Below are 19,383 nucleotides of genomic sequence, written 5' to 3' on the forward strand. Positions count from 1 at the left end.
TCTGCAGTGACCCTATTGAAAAGGAGATTAGCAGTAGCCAACGTCTTTGTTGCAAGAGCGAGCAATGCATTAGATACAGATGGGGGTTCCCCCTTTTTATTGAACTTTGAGCATCGGATAGTAGCAGCGGATGAACCGTCAAATGTTAATCAGCGCCTAAAATCTGATGTCCGAGGAGCAGAGCCAGTGGAGATGCAGAATTCCCAGGATGCCACAGAGGATTCACAAGCCCCAGCCCAGACAAGCTTGAGCCTTTGGCTCTAGGAAGTTCTGCAGGTTTAACACCAACAAAAAATCCTACGACCACAGGGAAACCCACCACAAAAAGTACAGAGGACAAGTTCCTTTGTTGACAGGTGCACCGATAAGGGGGTGGTTTGTTACCAGGAAAAGGCCTGGTTGGGGGGCATAGGGGGGGGATGAAAGTATGGGGTTCATGGATTTTGTTTGCCATAGTTACTGAAGTTCGACAGTTAACGAGTTGCCTTTTTAGAATCATACAGTGCAGTGCCATACTAAACGTGACAGACTGGGAATGTGAGCTGCAATCTCAGGTGAGGGGGTTCCCCCTCGAGTGGCCCTAGTTTCATAGGATATCTCTACTTACCCGGAAATGGTTAGTTACATTTCTCTTGTGGGGGGTGTGGGAGCAGAGAATGGGAAGAACAGGGACAGTGGGTGACCAGTAGACATCCAGAGCAGGGGCTCATGACACAGGTGACCGATAAGGAGAACATTAACAGGGAACCAGAGAAGCAACAGAACAAGAAATTATATGCAGCACCAACCTTATATGCTCAGTCGGTGGCGGGAATTGCGAGATATGGTTTGCATCCCAGTGCTGGCTAACAGCATGGTAAGCTTCGGGCTTTAAATGTCACAAGGCTAAACTCGCCAAAGACGCATTCAATGCTCCTCAGGGAATTCAAACTAATGGGGCTAGACGTTTTATTCTTCGAGGAAACCAAGTTTAAGAAGGGGGCGGGATATGCTCTGAAAGGAAAATACCTCAGTGGAACCATCTGGGCTTCGGGCATAGCAAAAAGGGCAGGTGTAGGTATACTGTACCAGGCTTCACTGCATCTGAAAGTCTCTCCAATAGACAAAAATGTGGAAGATCGTTACCTGGCACTTAGCGGAAATGTAGGGCCAACAGCAATACCGCTATGCTCCCGTCTACACACCCAACCAGCAGCAGCTCCCATTTTGCAGGGAAGTAATGACTTTTTGGAATCATGCAAGACAGGCATGCTAATTTGTGGAGGCGATCTGAACACGGTCACTAACCCCTCCTTAGACTCGCAGGGAAGAGGCACACCACCACAAATAGACAGCTCGATATCCCTCTGGAGGGATTCATATATTTTGGACACTTGGGTCACATCCACTTATGGAGGCCTCTACTTTTTATTTGCCACCACATCAGACCTATTCGCGCATTGACTGTATTGCTCAATGCGGCTCAGGAATATAAAAAAGTGGAAACTTAGCATAGTGGGGTGGCCCAATCATATGTGCACCCTGAAATTGGACAAGGGGCCTGCATCCTGTCAGAAACCTGAAGGTGTCTCAGCCACTGGTCCCCGGCAATCTGTCATCCAGGTGGCCAGGATACAGCCATCGCTTTTGGATCCAGTTCCTGGGGTGCACAAGTGCGGGAGGATCACCTGGGTGAGGGGTCTTCGGGGAGTGGAAGTGGGACAACGGATAGCGAGATGCAGTATCCCCTCCTCTGTAACACCTTTACCCCCATTCTACCAGGTAGGATATTTAGGAACTCAAACCCCCACCTCCTTCACAACACGAACACTTTCCCACGAACAGCTCGTTATGAGAGGAAACTGACTAACACCAGAGCCATTTACCCTACATGCTCCAATATAATTGTCAAGCAATTACTGACCATCAAACACACCTGACTTCGATTACACTTTCCCACACGGATAAAAATGCAGAGCATGAGAGCACACACTGAGCAAGGCAATGCACATGAGGAAGCAGCAGTTCCAAGATGGCAGTTTAACATGTGGAGAAAGACAACAAAACAGAAGGGGAGCACAAGGAGGGAAGTAGCCTTGACCTTTTCAGCAAAGAATTGACTTTTACGAACCCTCGAGAATAGAAAGCGCACGATCAGGAAACCAGACTGAAGAATCCTGCATTGTGCGTTGGAGGTACCCAGCATACTCCAGTGTGGATAATCAAGGCAGGGAGAAACGCTTGCCGCCATGGTATGATATGGTCCTTGGCTCCTACAACCAAGCAGCGCCAGTGAAATCAACACAACTGGCGAGTAGGGGAGACCGATACCAGAACGATCTGTTGAAGCCAAGGTTGCAAGCAGCCACATTGTATGGTGAGCGCTGAAGCGAACTGTGTATGACACATGTGATGACCAACAAGAGTAAAAATCGAACCAAGAGATGAGTGATTGAACTTTGAAACCAAAATACAATACCGTGGACAGAGTGGTCCGGCACCGTGTCTAAGGTCTCGGCCAGGTATCCAACAGAGTTGAGAAAGGTGAAAGATTGGCAAAGAACTGTACATCAAAGGGGCCCTGCGACAGGTCAAGCAAAATCCTGTACACAATCAAAAGTCTTTGATGTTGATACTGCCAAGAAAGTTGACAAAATATAGAAAGTTAGTGCGAGCCCAAACGAACAATTGAAGGCTTTTGGGATATAGAAAGTTTTTGTTGAAGTGACTTAAAATTGGATCGAGCCCAGCAGAGGGAGACGGATTGAACATTGTGTTGAAACAGATCGGTGCCTGGCTGAGGGAGATTCTGAGGTGGATAGTTAATCACCTGAGAAATCCTAAGCGGAAAGGAACTTATTGTTCGTTTGTGGCATCAGGCCCTCTGAAAGAAGAGACTTTGAAAGGCATAGAGACTTGGGCACAGAGGGCCCACTTGAACTGCACCCTAGAGAAGCCAGAGACTGTGCTAAGCTAGAGTGTGCCACCTTATCCTGTGCTGAAAACGTAGGGAAGAGAGGCCAATGGCCTGAACATCCTGACATTGAACACTTTTGCATAAAATTGTTTTCCACACTATTTATATCTAGAGGCAAGGATTGGTAATACGTTTATTAATGTAGGCCCTTTTATATTGACAATACACCACTAGGACTGTATTATTATTATGTGATGTTTGTAGCGTGCTCCCCTCTGTAGATTTAGGATTAGATAGGCGTTTTTCAAACCCTTTTTGAAGTTCAATAAATACCCTTGAACTGTAGTCATTTGTGTGTCTTACTGTTGATACAATGCCTTCCTTACAATCCCGAGTGACAGAAGGTGGGTTTGTAATGACACATTCCTCTTTAGGGAAGCACTCTGCGAGGAAATTAGGGATTCCTTTGCGCGCACCGATACAGTCGAAATCTCCCCAATCACTGTATGGAGGCTGCCAAAGTCACTATTCGCGGGGGCGGGAAATTCGTCTTAATTGCAGAAGGTACAGCCAAACGAGGACCAGAATGCTGTGAGAAACCGCTCTGGAAAAAAAAAAAAGACATATCGGCCAAAGAAGCCGATCCTGCACAAATACAGACTTCCATGAGGAAGCGTTAACAGAAATTAGGAAACTGCTTAAAAGGCTGAAAGATCTGTAAGGGGAAGACCTTCACCCAACTCTCGTCTAAAACAAAAACATTATGAGAAAGGCCAAAGAGCTCACACCTTGCTCGCAGAGAGATTGCAAGGCCAAAGGGCGGATAGAGCAGTGTTCAACATTAGGGATGACTCAGTGAAGAACTCAACGATTTGCCCAATTTTACGAGTCTCTATACACCACTGACAGCCTGGATTGAGATGGTGACATTGAGGGTTACTTAAAGCCGATACCCTGGGCGTAAACGAGGCATGGTATCGAACAGTGAAGACAGACAAGTGATCAAAGTTCAAGGGTTACTGAACGTCAAATGGGTTGAACGCCTATCTAACCTAAATCTTAGGATGCGAGCAAGCTACGACCATCAAATAACGCATTCCTAGTCGAGTCTCGGTCAAAAAACTAGAGTCTATACTAATAAACCCATTACCAATCCTAACTTCTAAATACAAAAGGGTGTGCGATACAGCCTCCACCCACTATCTCACCTGCCCTCCCTCTTTCACTGCCGCCAGAGCGCAGGAGGACCACTCCAGTGGGGATAGTGCGTGGTACAAATGTCCTTTAACATTAACATGAAAAAAGAAAAGTGTTGAAGAAATACGTCAGGACAGTGGAACAGTGGGCTCCCTTCCCCATGTTTTCAGTATGGGGCAAGGCGGCAAATACACACACACACACACACACACTTGCTTCTGTGCCACGAGGATACTGTCAAAGCAGGGCCTGTCGTTAAAAACCAATATCAAAGTTACATTCTTCTCAGAATTTTTACATGTACAAGTTGTTTCCAATGTTCATCATGGGTCTCCCTCCTTCAGGCTTGAAGCCCTTCTTTATCACAACATTTACACTTGGTGTCCCTCGTTCGGACTCGTACCATCTAATCTCATTTTCTGCCGTTTCCTCTTAATATCAAAATCGAAGGCTTTCGAATGTGCGATGGGTTTTGCTCAACCATTGCAGGACCACTTCGATTCACTTCACACAATGTTCTATTCAATCTTCTACTTTAGTTTCTGCCACTTCTTGCCGGGATACCTTACAGAGACCTTCGATTGAGCACATTAATGGTGCTGGACCACTGTCAACGGTATTGTAGCTTTCAAGTTTAAACATTCATCAGCAGAGCAGCTTTACCCGTGCCTTTAATATGCCTTTACATGTTCATTTCATCAGTCATTATACAATGTTGCAACCTTGACTTCAACACAGACCGTTCTTGTATCAGTTTCCCCAACTCACAGGCTGTGTTGAAGGCTTTGGGGCTTCTTTGTTCAGTGAGCCGATACCACGCAGCTGCTCCTCCCCGCCTTAATCGGGTACGTGGGGGGTATCTCACACACAATGCAGTATTCTTCAGTTTGGTTTCCTGGCCCTTCGCTTTCTGACTTAAAGATTTCTTGAATGTAAAGTTTTCTTGCAGAAATGGTCAACGGTAGTTCCCTCCTTGCAAATCCTTTTTGGTTTGCGTCTTTCTCCTTGTTCAGCTGCCGAATCAAAACTGCTGTTCCTTTGTGTGCTTTGCCTCACTCAGAGTGCGCTCTCGTGCTCCGCCTTTTATCAGTTTGGGGAAGTTTAATGGAAGTCAGGTGTGCGTGATTGTCAATAATTGCCTGACCATATTAACAGGACATGGCAGGTACACTGCTCAGGTGCAAGTCTTTACCCCAGTGCGGGTTGTCATGTGAAAGGGCCTGTAAAGGGAAGGAGGTTCAGGGGGGCTAAAGTTATACCATCTGGTAGGATGGGGTAAAGGTGTTACGGGGGAGGGATGCCGCCATCCGGTGTCATCCCGCACTGGTCCACCCCCAGGGTCTGGATCCAAAGGCCATGGCCGTGCCCTGGCCACCTGAGAGGGTGATCTGCTGGGGACTAGCGTGTGAGACACCATCTGGTTTCTATCACCAGTCAATGCCCCCATTGAAATTATGCCAGTGCTTGGGGCCATATTGAAACAAAGCAGGCTCTGTGCCAGGATAGGGCGGTTATACGCAGTTCTTCTATAAGGAATAGAGAGCCGTGCTTGCCCCTTCCTTGACAAAACTTTTCAACAACATATTAAGGACAAGCCGGGCACCGGACACATTCACGCAGGCCAGGATTATAGTCCTAACAAAGGACAGTAGGGATAAAACAGAAAGCAGCCCCCACAATCCAGGATTGTTAAATAATGTTGATGCAAAGAACTACGCAAGTGTCCTAGGTGATAGGGTCAGTAAACATAAAACTCTTGACAGGATAGCAAGCACAGACCAAAGACAATCCCACCCTAATCTTGATAGATGCTGAAACGGCTTTAGACAAGATAGTTTTCTTTCATGGGCACAAACTGGATGGCTGGCGCCCAGATTCTTTATCAAAATATTAGAGGAAGAGTTGTGGTGAACTGGGTTGCGTCAAAGGCTTTTGCCCTAAGGAATGCAAAGCTGCGATGTTCGCTGATGACATTCTAGCGTACATCACCCATCCAGCAGTTTTGGTGCCAGCTCTCAACCACTATTACAGACTATGGAACATTTTCAGGTTTTTCAGATTAACCTGAACAAGACCATTGCACTTCCATTATCGGAGGATTCCACCCTCTCCTACAGTCTCTTGTCAGAGCATTATCCTATCACGAAGGGATGGCATCAAATACCTGGGTCGATCAATCCCTAGGCAGCTCAGCAACCTTTACAAGGCCAATTATCCGCCACTATGGGAAAGAATCACTAAGGATTTACAAAAATTGTCCAAGATCACGCTCTCATGGGCAGCCAGGTTTACAACCATCAAGATGAACATCCTGCCTCAGCTAGCTTTGTTCCAGTCACTACCAGTTATAATCCCAGCTAGCTTTCACACAGAATTGAAAAAATGCTTCTGCCCTTCCTGTGGGCAGCGCAGAGACCCCGAATAGCATATGCCTCCATGATTCTTCCAAAAATCAAGTGCGGTATGGCTATCCAGAAATCATTTTAGATATTTGCAGTTGAGAATCCTTTTCCTTAGAAAATGGACTTTTCTCCGGTGACTCTGGGGGAATGGCTTTGCGTCACCAAAAAGCACTTGCAGCACAGGATACGTATGCACCCAGTTCTTGCAGTCATTTGGTCCTCAAGGTGGAATTCTAAGGACATGGTAGGTGGCATATCATGGCCATTCCTGCTGAGTTGTGTATGGGCTCCCCCGTCAGAGGTTTCATAACAGACCTCAATCGCTTTCAACCCTTATACGAGGCAGGTCTGGTCAGAGTGTGGCAAATGTGGAAGGAGAATGTCTTTCCGATTATGGAGGAGCACAAACAGGCTCTGCAAGTAGGCCCCATAAATCCCCTACTGTACCTACAACTCAAGGGCTTGTTGTTGGATCCGCACTGGAACAAGCAGCTAAAACACCCGTTTACACCCTTACACCACACACAAACACACCTGGGGTCTTATCGCCGATTATTTGCCTCCTTGCTTGATATGGGCACCTAGCTATGCCACACACACAAGCTCTGTGGATTAGAGACTTGGGCAGGAAGAGGACACAGAGGTTTGGGCCACGATTTACAGTCTAGTATGGTCCTCGACAACAGCAGTTCAATACAAAATACTATTTCGGTGGCACCCGACTCCTCAGAGGCTTGGTATGATGTACCCGGGTGTGAACCCCAGTTGCTGCAGGGTCTGTAATACTGGCATCACTGATGGAGCTGTCCTAGGGCGCAACTCTATTAGAAGGTGGTTTTAGGCTGTATTCACTCGATAGATGGGATTGTTAGGACCCCATCTCCTCTGTTGATTTTGTTTGGGGGTCGAAACTAGGGAAGACGGCCACTCACTTAACACATGTGCCAAGAAATCTGATCCTGGCAGCACGGGTTTGCCTCAATACACTGGAAGAGAAGCCATCTGCCCATGAAACTTGAAGTTAGATAAAGCCCACGAGATTCATGAAACGAGGCCTCACAGCATCGCCATTGGAAACCCATACACCATCCGGGCATGGAGTGGCTTCCTTTCCTCAAATATTATAGGGCTGAAATGCCGGGAACGGGAGCAAAAGAGAGTTGAGTGGGTCGAAGGATTGGAACACTGTAGGTAAACCCAGAGAATGAGCACTGTAAGCTTGTGGCGCGTAAAGTGCACACGCAATGAACATTAAGGTTCATAAAATCGTTGCTCCCATGTTCTGGTAACCAGGCAGTCACTGATACTATAACTGCTAAAGCCCCAGCAATGATAGGGGAGGTGGAGTGGTCAGAGCTACGATAACTCAGAGGCTAACTCCTGCAACCGAAATTGCAAGTTTGATTTGACTGTTCGAATTGTTTTGTTTTATGTGCTGTATATGGTCAGTGATGGATAACATTTTCAAAAGTTTTCACTTGTCAATATGATGCCCCTTCCCCTACAAAACGCAAGGGAGAACACAGATTTAGAGCCTCAGAAAATAAAGTTCACACATTCTGGTCTTTACCAAACAGAACAGTTAGCTTAATACAATTATAATCCTGATTACTTCTGCTATGCAATAGAAAGAACATTATGTGGCTAGCACTCCCACAAAAGCCATTGGCACTTTTAAAAGTGGAGATGACTACTGCACTCTCGCTCCATTAGCCCCTTTGAACTTGCAGTGAAGAGAGCAAAGAGCCTGGGGAGAGCCCCGACAGTAAGAGAAATGTAGGATGAGCTGTATTGTCATTGAACATGGTCATTTAATTCTTCTATGGCGAGACAGGAGGCGAACATTATGCTTTCTTTCTTTATTACTGCATAAATCAGCATCTTCAAATTCAAACTTTTTCCACTTTACAAACTGGTCAAACATGTTGTTCATGTCCCTTCCTTTGAACTAAAAGGGTGGTTAGTTTGTGTTCTTCAAAAATGTCCCTCTACAGACTACCAAATCCCATGAGACACTGCTCTCCTGTAGTCCTGCCTGAAAACTCAGTGTCCAATCAGTCTGTCCTCCCTTTCGTGTGCCAATTCGCTTTCTTTGTTGCTGCTAACAGAGTAAGTACCTTTTGTCCCATATCTTTAGATTATCTAATTTGCGCTGTGATAGTTGAAATATATGATTTTGCAGCACGCTTTGTATACTTTTGATGTAACGCGCAAGAAGCAGCAACAGATGAATAAAAAACCCATTGTGAATAATAGGCGCGAGCGTTGCACTCCTGTATACATTTACCTCAAAATGATTTCTTGCGACGAACGTTAGGAAGCTGGGGCCGGAGCCGCGGGCGAATGCACTCGCGTTAGGCAACTCGCCCCACCTCCCCCTCACTCACAGGGATGCGCAGAGGTCTCTAGGACCCCGCGGGTGCCGGCAGGCGTGGAGGTCTTTCCCTCCCAACCCGCTTAGCGCGAGGAAGCGCCGGATCACAAATTCGAACACCGGCTGACTTCACGGACATCCAGTGGCGGCAAGCATAATAGATTATAAAAAAAATAAAAAATATATTGATAACGCTCCGTGTGGCTTAATCACTGAAGTGAAGTCCCCTCCAACAGCTCTTAGTAACTTAAAGAATACAATGGCACATTACCAGAGCCACACAGCCCACAAAGCACTTCCCCAAAGTGGAGTGCTGAGGAATGGGGAGACCAGCCTGCAGCTGAGAAGGAGGATCTCTCCCTCAGCTTCAAGAGAGTTCTAGGAGACTCTTTCTCAAGCAGTGTCAGAGGGCATGATGCCCCTAGCCCAGAGGCTAGACCACTTGGAGGCCATGCTTTACAAGCAAAAGGCAGACAAAGAAGTTCCAAAAAGGAAAAGGACAATGAGCCCAGGGGCGGGGACATCAGCAAGACACTCCGAAGAAGGGGTTGATGAGGGCTGTGAGAAAGCTCGGAGAGGGCCGCCTCTTTGACAGCCCCCCCCCACCCCCCGAGCACCACTGAAGGGGTGGGTTCAACACCCCAAGAGTCAGCCAACCCAGTAAGTAGGCTGAAGAAAGCCTTTAGGAGAACGGCAGTGCCGGACTCGACCCCCTGCCCCCAAGGGGTCTACAATGAAGGGGAAGAGGCTGATGCAGGATATTCGCCAGACAATGAGGGCGAGGGAGATATTGTTATGCCTCAACCCAAGCCAACTCAAGATCCTCGTAATGAGGAAGAAGGGCTACTAGAGATGTTTGCCCCTGAGGTGATTGCACATCCGAGATCCTCTGAGTGGGTGCCTTCGCCCAGAGTGGCCCAATAAATGGCACACCACCTACGGAAGCCACTGGATAAGAAAGTCAGGGCGAAAATTAGAGCAGAGTGCCCCAGACCGCTGTTGCCAGGAAAAGTCACGAAAACCCCAGAGTTGGATCTGAAAATGGTGACATTCGTCACCAAGGCGACAAAGGATATAGGGAAAGGAGTAGATAGAGCGTGGCGGGATGTCTAAGACAGGGTTCTGGACATGGCAGGCCCGCTCACCAAAATAATGGACCTGGCAGAGAAAGCCTCAAACAGGCGAACCAGTAGACGCCGTAGCACTGGGAAACTGGTCCCAAATGGCAGTTTGTCTATTGGGTAATGCTAACTGTGCCCTCTCGGAAAAGAGGAGACGTGGAATGTGGCTTAAGATCGACGGAAAATTGAGTGACCTAGCCTCGTATGAAGCAGGCGGTGAAGCGAAAGGCCTGTTATTTGGGGACACTTTCGCAAAGGAAAAGTCCCAATTTATTGGGACATGCTCAGCACTCGTAAAAGCGCAAACCTCCATCTGACGAATCTCCCCGTGGTGGGTTTTTGCAGGGAACGGGTTTTTGCAGGGAACGGATGGCAAATACGTTGGGCATCCGGTCGTGGCCTCAAGGTCACAGCCCAATACTGTGAGAATCGCCAACAGGACAATTTCTTCCTGACCAGAGCCCGGTTCCCAAGGAACCGCAGGGGGAGAGGCGCCTGCAGACAGGCGAACACACCAAGCAATGAGTGATCAGCGAGCTGCTCTTCCGTTAATGGGGGGCAGAACGCGTTGGTTCTTTAATTAATTGTCCAGCGATGCATCGGTATTGCAAGCAGGTTCAGTAATGCAGCTAGAGTTTGTAGGCACCCCCACGCAAGCTTGAGAACCAACACGGATACACATGCCCTTAGCAGAGCCTCTGCGATATGCAGCGAACTCTGCAACCTAGCAGACAAGGGAGCGATAGAAAGAACGCAAGTCGAGGGTTCCTCGGGAACATGTTTTTGGTGCACAGAGGGGAGAAAGAGACTAGACATCAATTTAAACAATTTAAAGGAATAGGTACTGTACAGGCATTTCAAGATGGAAGGTATTCGCCTCCTGCAAGACCTACTCAGAACAGGAGACTGCTTAGTCAGGTTAGATCTAAAAGACACCTATCTTACTATCCCGATAGCAACACATCACCGGAGATAACTCCGTTTCAGATGGGGAGAGGACATTTGGAGATTCACTTGCCTGCCCTTTGCGCTAGCATCTGCACCATGGGCGTTCAAAGATCATGCGCCCAGTGGCAGCAGCCATTCAGGAAGGGGGGAGTGGGGGGGTGGGGGGGACAGGATGTACCTGGACGACATCCTCTTACTAGGACAGTGCGTCGTCAGCCTCCAAGAACAAGCGGCTTGGGTGTGCGAGCTCAAGGCCTCTCAGCTTCGTCATAAATAAAAATCCAATCTATGCCCATCACAGTAGGCTTCGTACTGGATACCAGGAAGGCCACAGCTTCCAGCAGCAAAAATCAAAGGCATAAAAAAGGAACCGAGAGCGGTAGTAGCGAAGAAAGTAGTGTCACTTAGTCTAGCTCGAATAGTCAAACTGCTGGCAGCCTCCATTCAAGCCATCTTTCCCGGTCCTCTGCATTACACAGCACTCCAGAGGTTGAAGTCAAGACACCTCAGAGGGGGAGCTAAGGTACCATCAGTTAGTAACAATGGACCAACAGGCCATCACCGAACTCCACTGGTGGTTACAAAACATGGAAGCCTGGAATGACAGGGCCATTTTTGGAGACACCCTGGCCATCGTCAGAATCTGACAGAGCCGGGTGGGGAGCGTGATGTGGCTCCTTAGAAACAGGAGGAAAATGGTCCATACAAGAGCCATCGCTTCACAAACTGCTTGGAGCTTCTAGCGGCTCCTTTGCAGTGCAGGACTTTACCAAAGAACGAGCCAATTGCTGCGTATTTCTCAAAATAGACAATATCTCGGCAGTCCGATATAACAAACTGGGAGAGACCTCCAGGATGTTGGCCGAGTTAACGAAAGATTTTTGGCACTATTGCCTGAATCAACAAATATCAGTATCAGCAGAATATTTGCCAGGAGTTCAGAACACTATAGCGGACTGGAATTTGCAGTCTTTGGTAGACTCCAGCGACTGGAGCCTCCCGTCTGGACTTTTTTCAAGGTTTTCAGACCAGATGGGGTCCCCTAGACACTGACCTGTTCGCATCCAGGCTGAACGCTCAGATACCCCCATTTTTCAGCGGGAGAATAGATCCAGCGACAGATTCCGAGTGTATCAGGGACTCATGGGCACTGTCTACCATCAGGAGCTAGGGTGCCACGTGGAAGCGGTGGAGCTCATTCTGGAGTTAATACTGATCCAGTTTCACCCCCTGTAGTACAAATACTACTATCTTGCGCAGCGCTTCGCGGAAGTAGCGGCATATAGGACAATTGGGGTGTACAGATCGGCTAGTTCAGCAGGGCATGATAAAGTAGAGGGAAAACCAGTAGGAGAACACCCAACGATTTTACGGTTCCTAAAAAGGTATCAAGATGCACAAAACCCCAGTCCCCAAATACACAGCGTTTTGGGACATACAGAAAGTATTTAAGTTGCTCCTGGCATGGCCACATAAAGATCATTCCCGATCGCAACTATTGGGGAAACTAGCCATGCTTCTTTGCCTCACAGCTTGCAGGAGAGTCTCAGACGTTAAAGCCTTAGAAGTAGAACAGAATCACCAGGTTAATCACCGTAGTGATCACCTTACTCCTAGTCCATAGTCCCCTTTCCTCCATACTTATGGGACATCTCTCCGTCCTGTGGGACGGGACCGGAGCCCTTTGTAAAAAGCATCCAAGTTTTTTTCAAAAATGTGTCCCTCTTTCCTGCGCGTGGCCCAGCACACGGCCGTATCCCCGCCCACCTTGGCTCCGCCCCGTGCATCGCCCATCAGTCCTTTTCTATCGCAGGGTCCAAGACCCATTAGCAATAACAGAGGAACCTTATTAGAGGGGACGGCGGGCGGGCGTATGGAGGAAAGGGGACTATGGACTAGGAGTAAGGTGGTCACTACGGTGAGTAACCTGGTAATACTCCTACGTCCCGTCCCCTTTCCTCCATACTTATGGAAGATTCCCAAGCATTCCTTACAGGAACTATGGGTGGATGGAAATACCCCTTACTGAAACAGGTTCTTCAGCACAGCCTGACCAAACTGAGCGTCAGCTCTAGAGCTCATATCGAGGCAGTAATTCTTACAGAAAGCAGATGGGGAGGCCCAAGTAGCTGCTCTAGCGATGGACTCCCAGGGAACATACTTCTGAAAAGCAACCGCGGCTGCCTTGCCTCGCACCTGATGTGCATGGATACCTTTAGGAGGTTTCAGCTTTTGGACGGTGAAAGATTCCGCGATCCAGGCAGCAATCCATCTGGAAATGGAGGACTTAGACGCCAGGCTGCCCTGGGGTTTACCGAAAATCACAAACAGTTGGGAAGAGCTCCGGAGCTCGGCAGTCCTGTCCAGGTAGAACTAAAGAGCTCTTCGGACATCCAGGCAGTGTAGAACCCTTTCCGCCTCCGAGGCAGGGTTCGGAAAAAAGACCGGAAGGGAAATCAACTGATTCAGATGGAATTCGGTCACTACCTTTGGTAGGAAAGCTTGTTTCGTCCGAAGGACTACCTTGTCCTTGTGAGAGACCAAGAAAGGATGCTCCACCGACAATGCCTGGAGCTCACTCACCCTCTTCGCTGACGTAACGGCTACCAGAAAGGACACTTTCCAGGACACGTACTTGAGGTCAACCGTAGCCATTGGCTCAAAAGTTTTATGGCACAGCGCCGTCAGGACTACATTTAGTTCCCAAGCCGGGTGCAGACTACGAACCGGAGGGTAGCGGCGTGTCAAACCAGCAAAATGTCTCTTCACCACCGGGTTAAAGAATAAGAACACCTGTCTGAAGAGAGGTAGGCGGAAATCGCCGAGAAATAAGTCCTGCAGGACAAGACATGAACCCCTGAATCTGCTAGGGAGGAGACAAAGGACAGCACCGTGTCAATCGTCGCCACCCTCGGGTCCAATTCTTTCTACAAACACCAATGACAGAACATGAGCTATTTACTCTTGTATTGGGATCTGGTCGAGGGTTTCCTGGCTGCCTGGATAATGCGCATGTTATCCGCAGACAAACCCAAAGGCTCTAGAGCCGTGAACTCAGGCACCATGCCGCCAAGTTGAGCGATTGTGGGGAGGGGTGCCACATCTGCTGTTCCCCTTGGTGAAGAAGATCGGGAGTTACTGGAAACCTGATTGGCGGACACACCGACAGGTGTTGAAGTTCGGAGAACCAAAACCTGGCCGGCCACCACGGAGCCATCAGTAGAAGAGAACAGTTGACAGAACTCTTCAACTTCCAAATTGCTCCATGAAGCACAGGAACAGGCGGGAAGGCATAACCTCTCATGTTGTGCCATGGGATCTCGAGTGCGTCCCCCAGAGAGGAGGCTCCCAGCCCTCCTCTGGAGGTGTACTGAGGAAGCTTCTTGTTCATTGCCGTGGCGAAGAGGTCCAAACGCGAGAAAATCCATGATAGGATCCCCGCCTACAAATCCCACTCGTAGCTGACCACTGTCCGCCAGCTGAGGGCATCCACGGTGACATTCAGCCGGCCCGGGATGTGCACTGCAAGCAGCCAGACCCCATGAAGCACGGCCCACTCCCAAATCTGAATGGCCAGATCCACGAGAGGAAGAGACTTCGTTCCCCCCTGCTTCTTTATGTAGCACATTGACACCACATTGTCCGTTCTTATGCGGACCACCTTGTTGACAATGGGAGGTCTGAACGCCTTGAGCGCCAGAAAAATCGCCAGAAGCTCCAATTGATTTATGTGCAGGAGCTTGTCCTGAGGTGACCAGAGGTTCCGAGACCTGAAGATCCAACGTCGCACCTCACCCGAAAAGGGAGGAGTCTGTCATGATCGTCACCATGGGGCTTGGGTCCTGGAACCCGACGCCCACTGACAGGTTGCTGAGAGAAGACCACCAGTCCAGGTCCACTCTCATGGAATCAGGAATCATTATCTGTTTGGAATCTGGGTCCACAGCTTGACGCCAGGAACTCCGAAGAGCCATCTGGGTCCGCCTCATTTTGAGACGAGCAAGAGGAAGAGCCAGCACACACACGAGGCCATGAGGCCCAGAAGCCTCTGGAACCACCAGGCCGACATGCTCTCCGACTGCGTAAACATCTGACACGTGGCCAACAGATCCGCCATTCTGTCCCCGGTCAGATACACACGGCAGTCTATCGTGTTCCAACGAAAACCCAGAAAAGTCAGGTCTTGTGAGACCGTCATGGAGGATTTCCGCAAGTTCACTGACAGCCCAACATGGAACAGGAGCTGAAGGAGAGACTGGAGCTTGTCCGCTGCTGCCAAGGGCTGCGTAGAAGCCAGTCGTCCAAATAGGGATACACATGGATACCCTGGAGACGAAGATGGACCGCGGTCACCGGCATCTTCGTGAAGACACGCGGCGCCGAACTGAGGCCAAAGGAAGCACCCGAAACTGGAAGTGCTCCTCTCCCAGAGAGAAACGGAGGTATCTCCTGTGTGGGTTCCATGCAATCAGGATATGCATGTACGCATCCTGAAGGTCCACCACGCTGAGCCAATCGCCCGCCTGCAACGAGGAGCGAATCTGGCCGGGCGTGATCATCTTGAATTTCTCTTGGGGTAAGGAAAGATTGAACTGGGAAAGGTCTAGGATGGTGCGCAGGCCAGCCTGGTTGGGTTTGGGCACCGAAAACAGCCGGGAGTAGAAGCCCTCCCCTCGCTCCCCAAGGGGAACGGGTTCCACAGCTCTGAACCTCGGCCTTGAGGGAGGGTGAGCCCGACAGCTGAAAAGGAGGGTTGAGGGGTGGGGTAGGGGGTAAAGGTAAGCGGAAGCCCGCCCGAGCGAATGACAAGACCCATCTGTCTTCTGTGATTGTCTGCCACGCCTCCCAATGAGACGCAATGCGTCCTCCCACCGGGGTCTCATGCGAGCACGGAAAACCCTCATTTGGCAGGTTTATCTTTGGCAGTGCCACCTGAACCTGATGAGGAGGCTGAGGAGCGGGAGAAATACTGCGTACATTGTTGTCTATGGCGGTTATTCCCCGCAGGAGTATCCACTCTGCGATTTTTGCGGTCGAGGAAGCCCCTAAAACCAGAGGAAGGTCGACCTTGCGACAACAGCCTTTGAGTCTTGAAGGGAGGTTTAACCAGAACCGACAAAGATTTAGCCGTCTGAGTGCTGTCTTTGCTTTTGGTGAGCTCTACGTCAGTCGAAGAGTGAAAAAAGTCCTTACAATCAAATGGAAGGTCCAGGACCTTGTCTTGCACCTCCTTCGAGAACTTAGCGGCATGCAGCCATGCTTGCCGCGAGGTATCAACCCCTAACATCAGACCCCGAGCCGAGGTGTCTACGCGATGAGCCGCAGCCTCCAGGAGATCCTGGGCCAAGACCCTGGCATCGGAAAGGCCTCCTCTAAAATCCTCCAGCTTCTCGACCAGGATATGCTCCTCAAACTCCGACAGACCTCTCCACATCCGCATGTTAGCTCCCGCCAAAATCAATTCTGCATTGGCCTGCAAGGCCGAATTGGCAAAGATTTTCCTCCCTAGGGTGTCCAGGAGCTTGTCCTCCTTCCCCAAGACATGAGTCGCCGTCGCGGAGGAGGAAGCTGCAGGTCTGGATTGCAACGTGGCTGCAGCCACCACTGTGGAGGAGGGAGGCGGACAAGACGACAAGGCCACTTCTTCCGAGGAATGTAGCCTGTACCTCGCGTCAATCTTTTTATTGACAAAAAGTCCCGAGTGTGGCTTTTCCCAAACTCTTCGGACCTCGGCCAGAACATCCTTCTGCCTGAACAGGCCGGTACGCTCCAAAAGGAGACAAGGTGAACGCCCCAGAAAGCACGCCCTCCTGCGGAGCAGGTGCCTCGGGCACCGGAACATCCAAGAAGCTCATCATGTCCAGTACCCAGTCCTGGAAAGCTCTGGTAGAGCGGGGCAGGTCCTTGTTGTCCTGATCGCCTTGAGGGTCATCTGACAGGTCCGGCTCCTGCTGAGCCGAGTCAGGAACTGCCTTCTCCACTGGGGACAATGGTGGCACAGGCGGAAGCGCAGGGGGAGGCACCACGGGCAAGGAAGGTGCCGGCGGAACCACCGACGGGACGGTTGGAGCCGGAGGCACGGGTGGACAGATCTCCCTGAAAAGCCCCTTGAAATATTCCCTCATGGGGTCGGTGCGCATAAGCACATGAAACTTACCAAAAAAAGGCGTCCTCAGGAGATTGTTTTGGAACCTGAGGAGGCCCCTCATGAGGTGGACAAATCCAGGGACGCAACGGGGACGGGTGCCACACCAGCCCCTCCGCCGACGTATCCACATAAATCAAGGGAGCCGCCCCCGCGGGCAACGAAACATTGTGCGGAAGAGGCATCTGGGCGTTCCAATCAAAACTGGCCGGTTAGGATACGCACAAGGGACCTTAGGTTCACCCGAAGGACCGAACCCTACACCAGTGGCCAATGGCGTAGTTGTAGGGGGGGTAGTACCTAAAATGGCCACCGTGGTGGGAATGGGTGCCATTTTGTCCACATATGAGGGGAACTGCTGCACGTGAGGAAGTGAGGCAGGGGTTCCCGTCGATGGATCAGGGGTCTTAATTTTAGCCTTAACGTAAGGAACCTCGGCGGAGCCGGTACTATGAGGCCTGGAATGTTTCTGCGACATACCAACCGCCAACTGCGCCTTCAAAGGAAGAGCCTCGGCACTGCCGGTAAAAGAAGAAACCTTCTTTGCCCCCCTCAACATATCTGGTGTCACCACAAGAGCGGGAACGGTGCGCTGTCACCGACAGGGCCTTGCCCGGTCCCACAGAACTGTTGGTAGCCTTAGCCTCTGTACGAGGAAACCCGGACCTAGGCCCGGTAGAAGCCTTATCGGCACGGGCCTCGAACATGCGTTCGGTAACCTCAAGCCCAGCTAAGACCTCGGGGCATACCCCGATTTTGTTTTTGAGGGAACCCGAAAGAACGGCCTTGGAGCAAGCTCCGGTACCCCACGACTCAGTAGAACTGGGTCTACACAGCTCCCACAGGAGGGGCCTCAGTGTACTCCGGTGAACACAGGCCCCTTACGGAGACCCTCGGAGAAAACTCTGGTAGAATTATTAGGCCCGACAGGCACCTCAGGGCGAACCCCGGTAACAGAGCGATCGACACCCCTCCCGGCTTGAGAGGAACCCGGGAAGGTATCCCCCAGCCGGGGTGCTCTGAAAATCAAAGAACTTATCGGGCGTTTTTTCTTCTCGACGAACGCCTGAAAATGCGAAGGAGGAGTCCGACCGAACACCCCCTCCCACCGCTCCAACCGACGTTGAAGAGCCCGGACCGAAAGGGAGCCACAGTAAAAACAGGAGTCCCAACGGTGTTCCGGACCCAAACACTCTAAACAAAGAGGATGGGGATCCGCCCTCGCGAAGCGACGGTGACCCGATGAACAGTCTGGAAAATCTAGTTTAAAAGACAGACAGACTAGTAAACGAAAGCTAGCCAGAGAGGGGAAAAACGGAAGAAAAACTTGGATGCAAGTGCGTCCGGCCCCGATCGTGCGGAGAAAAGGACTTATGGGCGGGGTTACAGCTGCGTGCCAGGCCCCGCGCAGGAAAGAGGCGGGACACATTTTTGAAAAAAAATGTGTATGCTTTTTACAAAGTGCTCCGGTCCCGTCCCACAGGACAGAGAGATGTCCCATAAGTATGGAGGAAATGGGACGGGACGTAGGAGTAAGATATTTTACCCGGAAGGGGTGGCATTCAATGCAGCAAATAGAACAAAGTCAGATTCATTGATAATATCATACCCGTATTTCCCCAACAACAAATTATGCGTAGTGCAATGCATTAAAGATTAAAAAGCAGCTACAGCGCAGTTCAGGCCCAGAGAGGTTACCCAGCTTTTGATCGCGTAGGAAACCATTTCACGCCGTAGCAACAGCCACAATAGCCAGGTGGGTCACAGAAGTCATGCACTGGCATTGATTTAGCGCAGTTCGGAGCTCATTCTGTAAGAGGGGAGATGGCTTCTGGAGCATTTTCAGCGGGGGCACCATTGCAAGATATAATGAAAGCTGATTGGTCTAATGAATTCACATTCAAAACCTTTTATTTCAAGCCCATCTCCCAGATAGCAAATACAGTAATTGACAGCTTTGAACAAGCATAAGCTCACCTGCTGTCTCGCCATAGAATGAAGATTGCCCATGCTGAGAGCGCTGGACATTCTTGATTCTATTAAAGACAAGGGGGCAAGCATTATATCCCACTGGAGATACGTAATGTTGAATACATAATATGTATATGCTTTGTGACAGCGTAAGTGACATAGATGGAAGAGGACCCGCCCTTATGATTGTTTTTCTATTGGTTAACCGAGAAGACCAGAAACAAACATGAGACGCCCACGTCTTCAGGAGCAGGAAGACAAATGTAAAGTTCAGTTGGAATGTTGAGTTCAGAGAATGGCTACAGTTCAGTCAGTCGAAGTTGACAGTT

General features: G+C 49.8%; 1 protein-coding gene across 4 annotated transcripts in view; it reads right to left on the minus strand.

The window, feature by feature from the left end:
• Positions 1–19,383, minus strand: part of PTPN12 (protein tyrosine phosphatase non-receptor type 12) — an 820,244-nt gene that overhangs the window by 719,122 nt on the left and 81,739 nt on the right. The gene's annotated exons all lie outside the window — the stretch shown is intronic.

Source organism: Ambystoma mexicanum, chromosome 12 (genome assembly GCF_040938575.1).
Source record: "Ambystoma mexicanum isolate Mex_15411 chromosome 12, UKY_AmexF1_1, whole genome shotgun sequence".
NCBI lineage: Eukaryota > Metazoa > Chordata > Amphibia > Caudata > Ambystomatidae > Ambystoma > Ambystoma mexicanum.